Source organism: Mus caroli, chromosome X (assembly GCF_900094665.2).
Source record: "Mus caroli chromosome X, CAROLI_EIJ_v1.1, whole genome shotgun sequence".
NCBI classification, from domain to species: domain Eukaryota; kingdom Metazoa; phylum Chordata; class Mammalia; order Rodentia; family Muridae; genus Mus; species Mus caroli.
This window is the reverse complement of record NC_034589.1, coordinates 57,914,532-57,928,276: the sequence shown is the minus strand read 5'-3', so window position 1 is coordinate 57,928,276 and position 13,745 is coordinate 57,914,532.

Here is a 13,745-nt window from a genome sequence, read left to right as displayed (position 1 = left end):
TTTTTTTTTTTTTTCTGTTCCAACATGAAGTCCAAAGTACCACTATCTTGAGTTTCTTTGGATTTATGTTCCAACATGAAGTCCAAAGTACCACTATCTTGAGTTTCTTTGGATTTAGGATAGTGACTACTTTTTTTTTATTATTATTATTCTTTAGTTTCTTACAACTTTCTTTTTTTTTATCCTGTTTTTTTAAAATATTTTAATTAGGTATTTTCCTCATTTACAGTTCCAATGCTATCCCAAAAGTCCCCCATACCCTCCCCCCCCACACTACCCTACCCACCCATTCCCACTTTTTGGCCCTGGCGTTCCCCTGTACTGGGGCATACAAGTAGGCCCATTGCAAGTCTAATGGGCCTCTCTTTCCAGTGATGGCCTACTAGACCATCTTTTGATACATATGCAGCTAGAGTCAAGAGCTCCGGGGTACTGGTTAGTTCATAATGTTGTTGCACCTATAGGTTTGCAGATCCCTTTAGCTCCTTGGGTACTTTCTCTAGCTCCTCCATTGGGAGCCCTGTGATCCATCCAATAGCTGACTGTGAGCCCATTCTTACATATTTCATGGTCAAGAAATTCATTAGAGAATCTGTAAGATATTACCTGATTCAGTTGTAATGTTTGAAATATGGTTTTCCATGCATGACATAAATATTGTCCTCTTAAATTATAAATAGTTATGCTAACATGAAGAATAATTGCATAAGATTGTGCCCATTTACTTATGGAAAAAGGGGGTGGAGTCATGAATCTATTCTCTTCCCCCATTGTTAAGGAGGCAGTTAACAGTTCCTTGAGGCAGGGCCCCATGATAATTCATTCTTCCCCAAGATTTATAGGCAGTTAACAGTTTCTATGGGGATCAAGAGTCATGAGTCCTTACACCTACCCAAATACATATAGGCAGTTAAAAGTTACACAAGGAGGGAAGGCTCATGAGGACTCAACACCCATACCAAGACTCCTAGACAGTTAAGAGTTTCTGTGACAAGAGTACTGAAAGACCATACCTGTCCCCTAACACTTAGAAAACATTATCAGTTCCTATGGGGAGATGATTCATAAGGCCATTTACCTCTCCATCTTTACAATGTACCATGGCTTTTCCCTTCTGCTGTATTAAAGCTGAGACCTGAGGAGTGTCTTCTAACATGTTTGTTTTATTCTTTGTCTACTCACAATTTCTGCTAAACCAGTTTCTAGTGCTAAGTTCATGTGGCCACACTCATCCCCAAGGATATATAGTATATAGACTGCTAACAGTTCCCAGAGATGGGGGGCGGGTTGTGGGGTGTTCTTCACTATGTGTGGTGTGTGTGTGTGTGTGTGTGTGTGTGTGTGTGTGTGTGTGTTCTTCACTGGCAGAATTACACATAAATTACCCATTCATGATAAGTAGGCTTTTACCCATACATCTGTGAATAACCATAACTAAAATTAGTATTTTATTAAACTAAGCTTGAATGGAATTATTTCTTGAGTATATCAACAGTTCCTGAATTATATAGAGATTTATGAAGATCCCCAGGAAATGATCTCACAGTATTTCATTGCCTGATGTGAAGGACGACAAGAGCAATGAAGAGTTTGAGATGAACCTTTTGTATTATTTCCACTCTGTGTGACAGGACATGCAACTGAAGCTAAGGTGTCTGAGGATAGAATGTCTTGATAACTACCCTGACACAGCTGTCTATCTTCTATGTATGGCATGGATTAAGATAATTTCTCTCTGCTGTGGTAGTTCATTTTCCTTGCTATGAGTGAAAAGACATGCATGTGAGTGTAGCTGATCTCCATGAAGGTAGATTTCTGTGGTAAAAAGCCCAGAGTAATTATTTTTCTCTACAAAATGTGGAGCTATAAATTTCCTTCATGAATTGGGTATATTACAAATGTGAAGTTAGCACCTAAGCTATTGATTGACTTGAGAACATACTATTTTTGAATATAAATAGTATGGGACAATGGTAAAAAAAAGGTCATAATGTCAGCCACATGGCCAATGTTGTGAACGATATGATTTGCAACTATGTATTAGGTTTATTCTGCTTTCTGAGAAAGAACTTGGTCACCTATGGGAAAAATTACAAAATCAACACAATGCCCAAAACATGTGAATGTTATAACCTGTATTGTTTTATGAATTGTCAGGGAAAGGGGAAAGGGGGAGAGAGAGGAGAGAAAGAATCAGAATGAAAGTACAGATTCGGTCTGTATTAAGAAAAAAAACCCTGCTTGGAACTTTAAAACCCATGGGTGAAATCAAATAGTGAATAGACAAAGAATGAATAGATGTGCTAGAAGATACTCATTGCGCCAATAAACTTTGATACAGAGGAAGTAGAAAACCATGGTACAGTATGAAGTCAACACAGGAAATTATAGTAATTTGGAAATATTCTATCACTGAGCTGTTTAAATGGCGATAGGATATAAACAAAAAGTGAGAGAGATCCTCACAACCTGGCTGATAGGTTACAGCACATGAGATTAGTTTGAGTAGTATGGATGCAGAGACACTGAGTAATTATTTACCCTTCAAGACAAAGATGCATACTATGAGATGGTCTGAGGAAATCAGTACCAGATAGCCTAGCACATAGGAGTAATTAGAGACACTTGATTACTGCCAGATGAGCTTTCCCATGAATATCAAGAACAAGAGAGGAAGTGTGTATATTACTGAGAAAGCTCAGGACAAGAAAGGTACTTGATGGCCATTTTACTGGACCTCATAGGACTAACTATGTTCATGGGAGAATTAAGAATGAGGTTGATTCAGAAGGAAGCTCAGGTGTGGTATGGGGCTTTAGTGACTATGCTGAGTGCCATGATGAGACATGATCTTTATGAGACAGGAGAGGCTTCAGCAGATCCAAATAATTTAGACCAGAATATAAATTGTGTCTATAAACCCCTAAAATAATCAAGAAGGACTAGGACAAATAAACAAAACAAATCACCCTGCCTATCACTCACAATGAAATCTACCAACATTTGTTCCCTGCTAAATCCTCTAAGGAAAATGGTCAGAAAGCTAAATTCAGGACTGTGAGCTTCAGTAAGGGTAAAGCCTTGGCAAAAGTTCATTGGAAGTATCTATGCCAGAGGAATACAGGTGGAAAAGACTAAGGTTGTTCAGGGGTGGGGAGCTATTCCCCCAAAGAAATCTATTTATATTTCTCTCAAGCAAGACAGTATAATGGGTATGCAAATTGTTCTCCACCCCCATGCCTTCATAGCATCCAGTCATGGCCAATTGAGAGGTAATAGGGACTTGAAGCTAAGGCACAGAAACTGTCAGGCTCAGGGACATGTGGAGTACATCTTGTGAGAGCAACTCAAGATTTCTGCTTGGGCCTAGATCAGTCAGAGCAAAAAAAGTCAGCCCCAGTTTCTCCAAGCCTCTTGAAGGTCCACAGGTACCTTGTGGCAATACCACAGGATATAGACTTTGCATGGCCCAGGAGAGGAAGCATAGATTGGAGAGACTAATGGAATGCAAATCCTCATATACACAATGTTTTGCCAAACATCAATCACTCAAGAAAACAATTGAAGCAAGTAACAAAATCTTCATGCTGCAATGGACACTGCCAACAGTTTTATTTAGTAGAAATGTAGTTGCTCCACAGTTCAACTGGCATGTTCTTGAAATGCTAGGTGGTGGACATTCGGTGATCCTGTCCACATTTTACTAGTTTTACAAGTATTCTTGCCGTGAATAAAAGTGTGCTAATCTCCTGAGTGTTTTACAGAAACATATACACATAACAGTCAAGCACTCAAAAAATGTGTGTGTGCAAAAATGCAAACTCATGTCAAACAGGCCACAAGCAATAGATGAACACATCTATGAAGTTCTTGAAACTTGTGAATTTACTGGCAACTTTATGCTTGAGGAAGTCATAAGTTGCACACAAAAAGATAAGAGAGAAAAATCCTCCAATAGCAAGTAACTCTTAACTTCAAAACAATGGTAAGTGTTTAAATGAAGGTACCCTATGTCTATGTGTGTGGAAAAGATGCTCCAAGATGCATAAGTTTATTAAGTGAAAATATACAGTATGGCATCTCTGGAAGAATCTTCATTGAAGGAGATGTTTCTTAGAAGTATAAAAGTATTATTTGATTAAGGAGATATTTAGTTCTTTTTACTTTTTCTGTATGTCTTCAGGTAATCCAGCATTTCTGGAAGACTATACTGTTAATCATTTTATTTATAGGCCCAACTAGATTAACACTTAAATTCCCATAGCTTAGAACAGATAAACCTCATATTTTATTATTTTGACCAAGAATCCTTTTTCACTGGGTTTCAACAAAGGACAGATATGTCAAAATTTTGAGATGGTAATTCTAGTTAGGTACCAGTTTGACTTTTTCTTCTTCAGTTAAATTTTTATGTGTTGTCTTCAGCATGGAACCTTACAGTCAGTTTATGGAGAGCAACTAGTAGCCCTGGTAAAAGCCTGAGGTGCTTAGGAGTTCCCATGAGGTTTCTATATTCAGCAACTCAGTCACTTGTAACCTACTCCTGGCACTGGAAGCTTCACTTGGTACCAAGAGAGATCTAGTTGGGGCTTTGTCTCTATGTTATTTGTTGAACCCATAAGAGATTTATTTCATTTATGTATGTATGTTAAGAGATTTCTATTATAGGTTTACCTACGACCCCTCAGATGGTGGTCCCTGTATTCCCTCCATACCCAACTTTAAATCCATTTAATCCCCTCATTACAGTCTTCCCTGCAGCTGTCTTTCAATAGCTATGTATCCTATTCCCACATCCTCAGTAAACCCTTCCCTATCCCTAGTCCCTTCCTCTGTATCTAATCTCTGTAGTTATATCAATTGTGAAATACCTATCAAAGGCTTAAGAGCTAATATACACATACTTATAACAGACCAATTCTCAATTTGTGGGTCATGGCTTGTTTAGCAAATCTCTGTCCCAAAAAATATTTATATTACAATTGAGAACATCAGCAAAATCAGTTATGAAGTAGCAATGGAAACTATATTACGGTTGAGATTCACCCCATCATGAGGAAATGTTTTAAAACATCACAGCATTAGGAAGTGTGAGAACCATTGACATAAGATAACATATATCCTGTGTGTCTTATGTGATTCTATATGTCTGGGTGACCTCACACAAGATAATTTCTTCTAGCTCCAACTTCCTGAAAATTGATTTCTTTAACATCTGTGTAATATTCCATTGTATAAATATACATTATCATTTTGCATTTATCAATTGATAGTCATCAAGGCTGCTTCTAATATCTGGCTATTATGGATAAAGCAGCAATGCATATGTACGAACAAATGTCTCTGTAGTAGACTGTAGAGGCTTTGGATACATGCCCATGAGTGGTATAGGTAGATCTTGAGGTAGATCAATTCTAAGGTTCCTGGGGAACTGCCACATTGTTTTCCATAGTTTGCGGTGTCACCAGATATTGATTAGATTTCCCATTACCCCATATCCTCACCAGTATTAGCTGACATTTGTTTTATTGATATTGGCTATTCTGACTGCTGTACAATGAAATCTCAAAGTAGTTTGGTTTACATTTCACAGATGACTAAGAATGTTGAATATTAATTTAAAGGTTTCTCATTCATGTTCATCTGTTGAGAATTCTCTGTTTAGATCTCTACCTCATTTATACTTGGTTTGTTTCCTTGATATCCAGTTGTGTGTATGTGTTGTATTTTTTTTGAGTTCTTACATGTTTTATATATTAAACCTCTATGATATGTGTAATCTTTTGCCACTCTGTAACCTGTCCTAATGATGATGAGCTTTTCCATTCGGATTTTCAGTTTCTAGAGATTCCATTTATAAATTTTGATCTTAATATCTGTGTTATTTCTCTCTTTGTTTACAAAGATGTTTCCTATGATAATGAGTAAGAACTGTAAACTATGCTACACTTTGTTTTCTATCAGAATCACTGTGATTTGTCCACATTGATAAATATGTATATATACTCTTCTACATGTAGCCATCCATTTTGAACAGCATCATTTTTTGAAGATATTATCTTCCTTGCTGTGTGTATTTATGAATTTCTCATAAAAGATCAGATATCCACAGGTGTATGGGCTTATGTGTGGGTCTTCAGTTTCAAATTTAATTGATTGGTTGTTGTATTTTTGTCAATAATATACAGTTTTTATTAATATGGCTCTGAACTACAATTTGAGACTTGGGATAATGATAAATTCAGCAGTTTTTTTTATCATTAAGGATTGTTTTAGCTATCCTGTTATTTGTTATTATTGTGCTTGGCTTTTATTTTCTCTTTCTTTATTTGTGTGTCTGTGTGTGTGTGTGTCCACATGTGCACAGATTTGTATGTGTAAGCCTTTCCTTATGAAGACAAAAATTGTTCTCTCAAGTTCTTTAATGAATTTTGTTGGAATTTTGATGAGGATAACATTGAATCTGTAAAATGCTTTTGATTGAATGGACATTTGTACTCCTATTAATCCTACTGTTCCATGAAGAAGTTAGATTTTTCATCTCTGATATAATCAATTTTTTTCTTCAGTGCCTGAAAGTTTGTTTGCAGTATGAAGGTCTTTTACTTGTTTGGTTAGAGTTACTCCAAGATACTGTTTTTTGAGGTTGTTGTGAAAAGTGTTTCACTGATTCCTTTCTCAGTTCATTTGTCATTTATATATAAGATGACTGCTGATTTGTTTGAGTTAATTTAATATCCAGCCACTTTGCTAAAAGTGTTTACTTTTGCAAGGCTATGGATCACAGAGAAGAACAAAAGAACAGAGGAAAAAGCTGACAGAGAATTGAATGAAATGACAAAGGGGTACTGTTCTAACCTAGAGGTGAGTCCATACAGACTTCAAGGTGTGGTGAGAAAAGGGTGTCCTGCAGCATATAGGTTACAGTAAGGATAAAAAAATTACTTGAACAGACATGAATGAGAGAACTAGGTATATTTAGGTCTGAATCAAGAATTGGAGTGTCCACTAAATAGAATTGAGTTTGGATAATGGGTACTAATGCATGTTGCAGGGCTGAGGGTGAGAAAAGGACAATTAAAATGGAGAACAAGGATAGTGTGAGTTACTTTTTCTGCCATTGTGTCCATTTGGGGTCCTGGTAGAAATGGTTTTAAATTTTGAGAGATTACAAGAAGAAAAGAAGGGAAGACTAGACTATAGGGGCTTGAAAACAGCTTCAGGAAAGAGAAATTGGGAGTCTGCTGCTGTAAGATTTGGTTGAGTCCATAGAGAATGGAGGCAGAACAGGAAGAAAGTTCTTACAAGTAGTCTGCTTCAGGACTGGTGAAAGGATCAGGAGAATTTAAAGATAAAAAAAGGACAGTAAAGATAGCCTACTTCCTTCCCAGGCTCACTTGATGTATCTGTTCCTAGGTGGAGAAGGCCTCCGTGTAATAGGACTGGTACAAAGGGCTGGAGAGGGGGAAGAAATCTCAGTCTTAAGCAATATTTGACTGAGTGTCCAGGGAATAAAGATAGAGGACATATACCTTTAAGAGACCTGCTACAGAGCTTCCTAGGCCAGTGCAACCAGAAGGTTCCCAGGTAGACAGTCCAGGGTTGTTGTTTGTTTGTTTCATTTTGAGGGGTGGGGAGGGAGGGTGGTTCTGGATATCACAATTTTATTTGAAATAATTGTTTAATTCCAGTAATTGGAATGAGCAAGACAAGATTGCAGTTATGAAACAAAACATCTTTCATGGAAGGACCTGTGTCACCCTTTGGGATTATCAGAGTAATGTACCAATCTCAATAACCTCCACTCCTGCTATTTGTTGTTAATAGCAATTTTCAAGTTTGACCTTCATCCATACTTTGTTTCTCCCTGCTGTGCTTCTTGAGGTTGAAAAATGCATCCTGCCAAAAAGAACTTTATGAATGGAACTATAAAATCTCACAAACCCCTGAGCCACGGAGTTCAAGTAAAGAAAATAACTAAAATCATGACAATAGTTTAAATATGTTTTTCTTAAGACCAAGAAGATATCTCAATTAAGATGAGCTCATATCCCCAGAATACTGTGCTTCTTGTGACAATAAATTAGATAACATTGAAACAGATGAAGATATGAACATCACAGTATAAAACAGAGGTTAAAGGAGATGTTGAGGTCAAAGAACAAAGTGGAAGTGCCTCTACTGGGAGCTAGGAATCTGAATTTTAAAGGGCTTATGGGGTGGCAGCTGAGAAAGTAGGTTAGTGACATCAGGCTGCAATGTTTCAGGATGTATCTGTGGAAAAGCCTCAAATCCAAAAGCTGAATTTGGCCATGTGAAGAATTCTAATCTTGACTCCAGTGAAATTCTGGAAGAAATAGTAGGTGATCAACAAATTACCTGACATGATGATCTTAGAATTATTTATACATTCACTATTGTGATTCTTGAAAATTCCTGATTACTAAGTCACATTTTACATTTCCGTTGCACTATCAAGTCCAATGTGTGTGAGTGCTCAACCCTAGACCTGGAGTCTGAGGATAGGTTCTGAGAAGTGAGATGTCTGTTCTCACTTGGCAATCATAAGGACTGTCAAGACAAATGAAACTGACAGTTTGTTTCCTTCCTGAGGGACTGTCAGTGGCCAAGCTGCCTTCTCAGACCATAGAACAGCTCTTCTCATGACAGCATTCCTCTGATAAAACTTCCCATTAGATGACCAAGCTAAACAAAGGGATGAAAAGTAAGCTCCTATGTAAGAACTTATACCTTCTTTAGTGTTTGCTACCTCCATGTTCAAATGACCCCAAAGAAATATCCCTTAAAAAGGCTTAAATTAGCCCCAGTTACTCTATTTAGAGGCTCATCAATGGGTACAACTACTGCCACAGATGAAAATAAAATAAAATAAAATAAAATAAAATAAAATAAAATAAAATAAAATAAAATAAAATAAAATAAGTGTAATATTGGTGTGGAAAGAGGTATGACTGAGCCTGTGTCACCAAGTAGAGTGTTCTGGAAGCATGGGACTATGAATTGGCTGTCCTCAGGTGATGACTCCACAATATTTCTGCTGAAGTTTATATTTCCAAACATCATGCCCACTTTTAAACCTGAAAATGTGTGAAGACAATATGTCTGGTACCTTAGAATACTCATGGATGAAAATCAAAATGATCAAAATGAACACTACTGTTAGACCTTAAGTTGGATTTGTTACCATGCAATATAGTAGTCAGAGGTTTTGTTTTGTTTTGCTTTTTCCCCATGGGATGCTATTAAAACCACAGTCACAAATTTAGGCATGTTTTGTTTGTTTTTCCCCCTTAGGGTTACTTGACCTAGATGTACAGGATGAAAAATTCAAAGTTGATTGATTAAGTATCCTTTGTTATTGTTTTGCTTTGTTTTGTTTTTCTTGTAGGTCAAGTTACCTACAAATTTGTCATCTTTCTATTTCAGATTTTGAGTGCTAGAGATACAGCATGTTAGAAGAGGGCACTGTCCTTTAAAACAGATTCCACACTGAAAGAATAAGGCCATGCCTCCCTGTAGCTCTCTCTGAAATAAAGAGTTAAGAATAGTTTTGTGATGTGGAATAACATCAGCTAATGTCTTATGATAGATGTAACACACACAGTCCCACAATCCACAGATATTTCTCTATTGAAAGCCAGGTGTGATCTGAACCATGGTCTTCAAAATGCAGTGTTCATGGTCTTGAGAGGTCATATAAAGTAGGACATTGAGTTTTTATCTATTGGAGATCCTGAGAATTACATAGTAGTCTGACACTTCTCTGTGGCATACATAATGGAGGTATAGCACACCTTTGCTAGATAATGACTCTGGCTGTAGTAAGACCAGCAGCAGCCCTGGTCATCTATGGTGTCCTTGACAAAGAGTACCCGCCCCCTCTTAATCAAGGGATCACTTATCAAAAACTTCATTTTTTTCCATCAAGTCCCCATAGCTGCTGCTGTGGGACTACTTGTTATTATTCCTATTATACAGATGCTTCGCTGCAGGCTTGGCCATAGATTCAATAAACCTGTTCTCTTCCCTCAGGAATATGATGATGGGAATGTTGCCCATAGGCTGGTGGGAGTCTTTCTTGTCCTGCATAGCAGTCTGGAATACTTTTACAAGCCCTTGGATGACATAATATTTTCTTTAGCCATCAATTCCTGGCTTTTTGTTGTTTTGAGGGGAGGTTTTAATGTCATGTCAGAAGTAATTCAAAATTGTGTCATACTACTCTTCACACTGATCTACAATGATCCAAAAGTCATTGTCAGCACCTCCATATATCCAGTGAACATGGGCTTAAGTATGGTGGTATAGTACATTGAGATGTCCACATTGAGTTTTTTGCACTTATTGCCCAGACAACATCCCTTCAAGTAGCATAGCTTTTACTTAGCTTCTGAAGCTGGATACAGACAGGTACCCCCTGATCTCCTACTGCTGGAAGATAACCAAAGGGCAGGAGGTATGTTTAGAAGGCTCAAAGTTGTCTGATAGAGAAAACATTGAGTGGCTTATAGACCACCATGCTTACTGCATGTTTGTAGGGAAAATCTCCTCCCATCCTAGTAGCAAATAGACTCTGTGTAATCCCTGGCCTGTGGCCATCTGTTTTCCTACAGTCTTGGCTGTCAATTCATATCTTGCTTCCCCATACTCCTCTGAGTATATTGTTCTATCCATCTAACGATGCTATCTAGGGAACACACTCTTCTTTGTAATTTTTAGTATTGTTTCTTTGCTTTTTATTTCTGATATCTTCATTATGATAGGTTGTAGGGAGGTTTTTCTCAGGTGATATCTATGTGGGCTTGTAAATATATGCTTGGTGTCTATTTGTCTAAGGTAAGGAAATTCCTGGCTATAACTTCATTCAACTAGTGGTCTAGGTTATTTGAACTTTAGCTCAGCTTTTTCTTCTCTGCCATGGACACTTAGTTTTGGTGTTCTGAGTATATTCCAGACTTCTTGGAAGTTCGTTCATGCTCAATGATTGTTTCCTTTACCTATGTCTCATATATTAATTCCTCAACCTTGTCATACATCTTTGATATTAATTCTACTAAGTCATATCTGCTGAAAATGATTTATAAAGTGCCATTTTTGATTGGTAGATTCATTTGCAGAATGTGTCTTTGTTTCTTTTGTGTCTCTCAATTTTCATCCGGATTTTTTCCTCCAAGATTTTAAGATTTTCTTTTACATAAGTGGTTGTTTTGTTCACTTTGGTGACTTTCATATTGGTGTCTTGAAATTATTTTATAATGATCTCTAGATTTTTTTTTTTTAGATAATTTCCTTATTTACATTTTCAATGCTATCCGGAAAGTCCCCTATAGCTTCCCCACCTTGCTACCCAACCCACCCATCCCTGCTCCCTGGCTCTGGCATTCCCCTGTACTGGGTAGGGCATATGATCTTTGCAAATTCTAAGGCTTCTCCTCCCATTGATGACTAACTAGGTCATCCTCTGCTACATATGCAACTAGATACATAGTTCTAGACAGTACTAATTGGTTCATATTGTTGATCTTTTTATATGGTTGCAGACCCCTTTAGCTACTTGGGTACTTTCTATAGCTTCTTCATTAGGGGCCCTGTGTCCCGTCCAATAGATGAATGTAGGCATGAACTTCTGTATTTTCCAGGCACTGGCATAGCCTCACAAGAGATAGCTATGTCAGGCTCCTGTCAGCAAAATCTTGCTGACATGTGCAATAGAGTCTGGGTTTGGTGGTTGTATATGGAATGGATCCCCAAAGGGGGCAGTGACTGGATGTTCCGTTCTTCTGTCTCAGCTCCAAACTTTATCTCTATAACTCCTTCCATGGGTATTTTGTTCCCCATTCTAAGAAGGAACGAAGTATCCACTTGTTGGTCTTCCTTTTTCTTGAGTTTCATGTGTTTTGCAAATAGTATCTTGGTTAGGCTAAGTTTCTGGGCTCATATCCGCTTATCAGTGAGTGCTTATCATGTGTGTTCTTTTGTGATAGGGTTAACTCACTCAGGATGATATAGCCCATATCCCTCCATTTGCATACAAATTTCATAAATTCGTTGTTTTTAATTGCTGATTAGTAAACCATTATGTAAATGTACCACATTTTCTGGATCCATTCTTCTATTGAGGGACATCTGGGTTCTNTCCAGCTTCTGGCTATTATAAATAAGGCTGCTATGAACATAGTTGAACATGTGTCCTTATTACAAGTTGGGACATGTTCTGGGTATTTGTCCAGGAGGGGTACTGCTGGATCTTCCAGTAGTACTTTGTCCAGTTTTCTGAGGATCCACCAGACTGATTTCCAGAGTGGTTGTACCAGCTGGCAATCCCACCAACAATGGAGAAGTGTTCCTCTTTCTCCACATTCTTGCCAGAATCTGCTGTCACCTGTATTTTTGATCTTAGTCATTCTGACTGGTGTGAGGTGGAATCTCAGGGTTGTTTTGATTGGCATTTTCCTAATGATTAGGGATGTTGAACAACTTTTCAGGTGCTTCTCAGACATTCAGTATTCCTCAGTAGAGAATTCCTTGTTTAGCTCTGTATCCCATTTTTTAATAGGGTTATTTGGTTTTCTGGAGTCCATCTTCTTGAGTTCTTTATATATATTGGATATTAGTCCCCTATCTGATTTAGGATTCGAAATTCTCAGTCTATTTATTTGACTCTTCTTGTTGGCTTTTACAATGTTTTATCATTAGAGCTTTGTGGTCTTTTTCTGGCATTTAAGCTCTCTCATTGCCTTTGTTTTGTAGTATTGGGAAACCAGATGCCATGAGCATGTGGGATTATACTAATGGATACTTCCCTTAATTTTTGTATTTTTGAGTGTGTTTTGTTTCCATATTCTGAGGTGTATGTATCCACTTGTTTGTCACTGTTATTCTTCTTAAGTGTTTGTTTTGTATATTTTATTTTATATAAGTCCTCTGGGCAGAATTACTTTGTTGAATTTATTTTCAAAGATAATGTTAACTTCAGGAACAACTCTAATGGTTTGACATAAGTCTCAATGTTAGCTGCAGTAAAAGATTGAATAAGATTTGGAGACAATAACATCAGTGTCCTGGGTTGGAGCAATATGGTAAATTTAAGTGGTTAAGTGAATGTAGTGTCAAGTGTGAGATGAAAAAAGTCATAATGTAACCAAAAAGGATATATACAAAGTATAACTTACACACCAACTGAACTCTTAAAATGCATATATAAATATATATATGTATATGTATATATATATATATGAAATATTTTTTAAATGAACTATGAAGTATATACAGAAACAGAACAAAAATTAAAAAAATGTAAGGACACATATGAACAATTAACGGAAAAGGAAATTTATGTTCTCAGCCAGTGTTTTTTCCTATTTATGGGAACAGACTGTTTATGTTTCTTTTATATGTCAATGTTCTTCACCAAGTTCTATCACATACTTCCTGTGACCCATAGAGTTCCTTCCTATTATGGCTGAGGTAAAAATTATGATGAACTCATGTCTCCAAATAGCTAATTTCTCATTAAATCACCATGTCAGGATCTTTCTAACAAACTGGCTACAAAAACAAGACCCAACATTTTGCTGCTTACAGGAAACTCATCTCAGAGAAAAAGATAGACACTACCTCAGAATGAAAGCCTGGAAAACAATTTTCCAAGCAAATGGTATGAAGAAACAAGCTGGAGTAGCCATTCTAATATCTGATAAGATTGACTTCCAACCCAAAGTCAT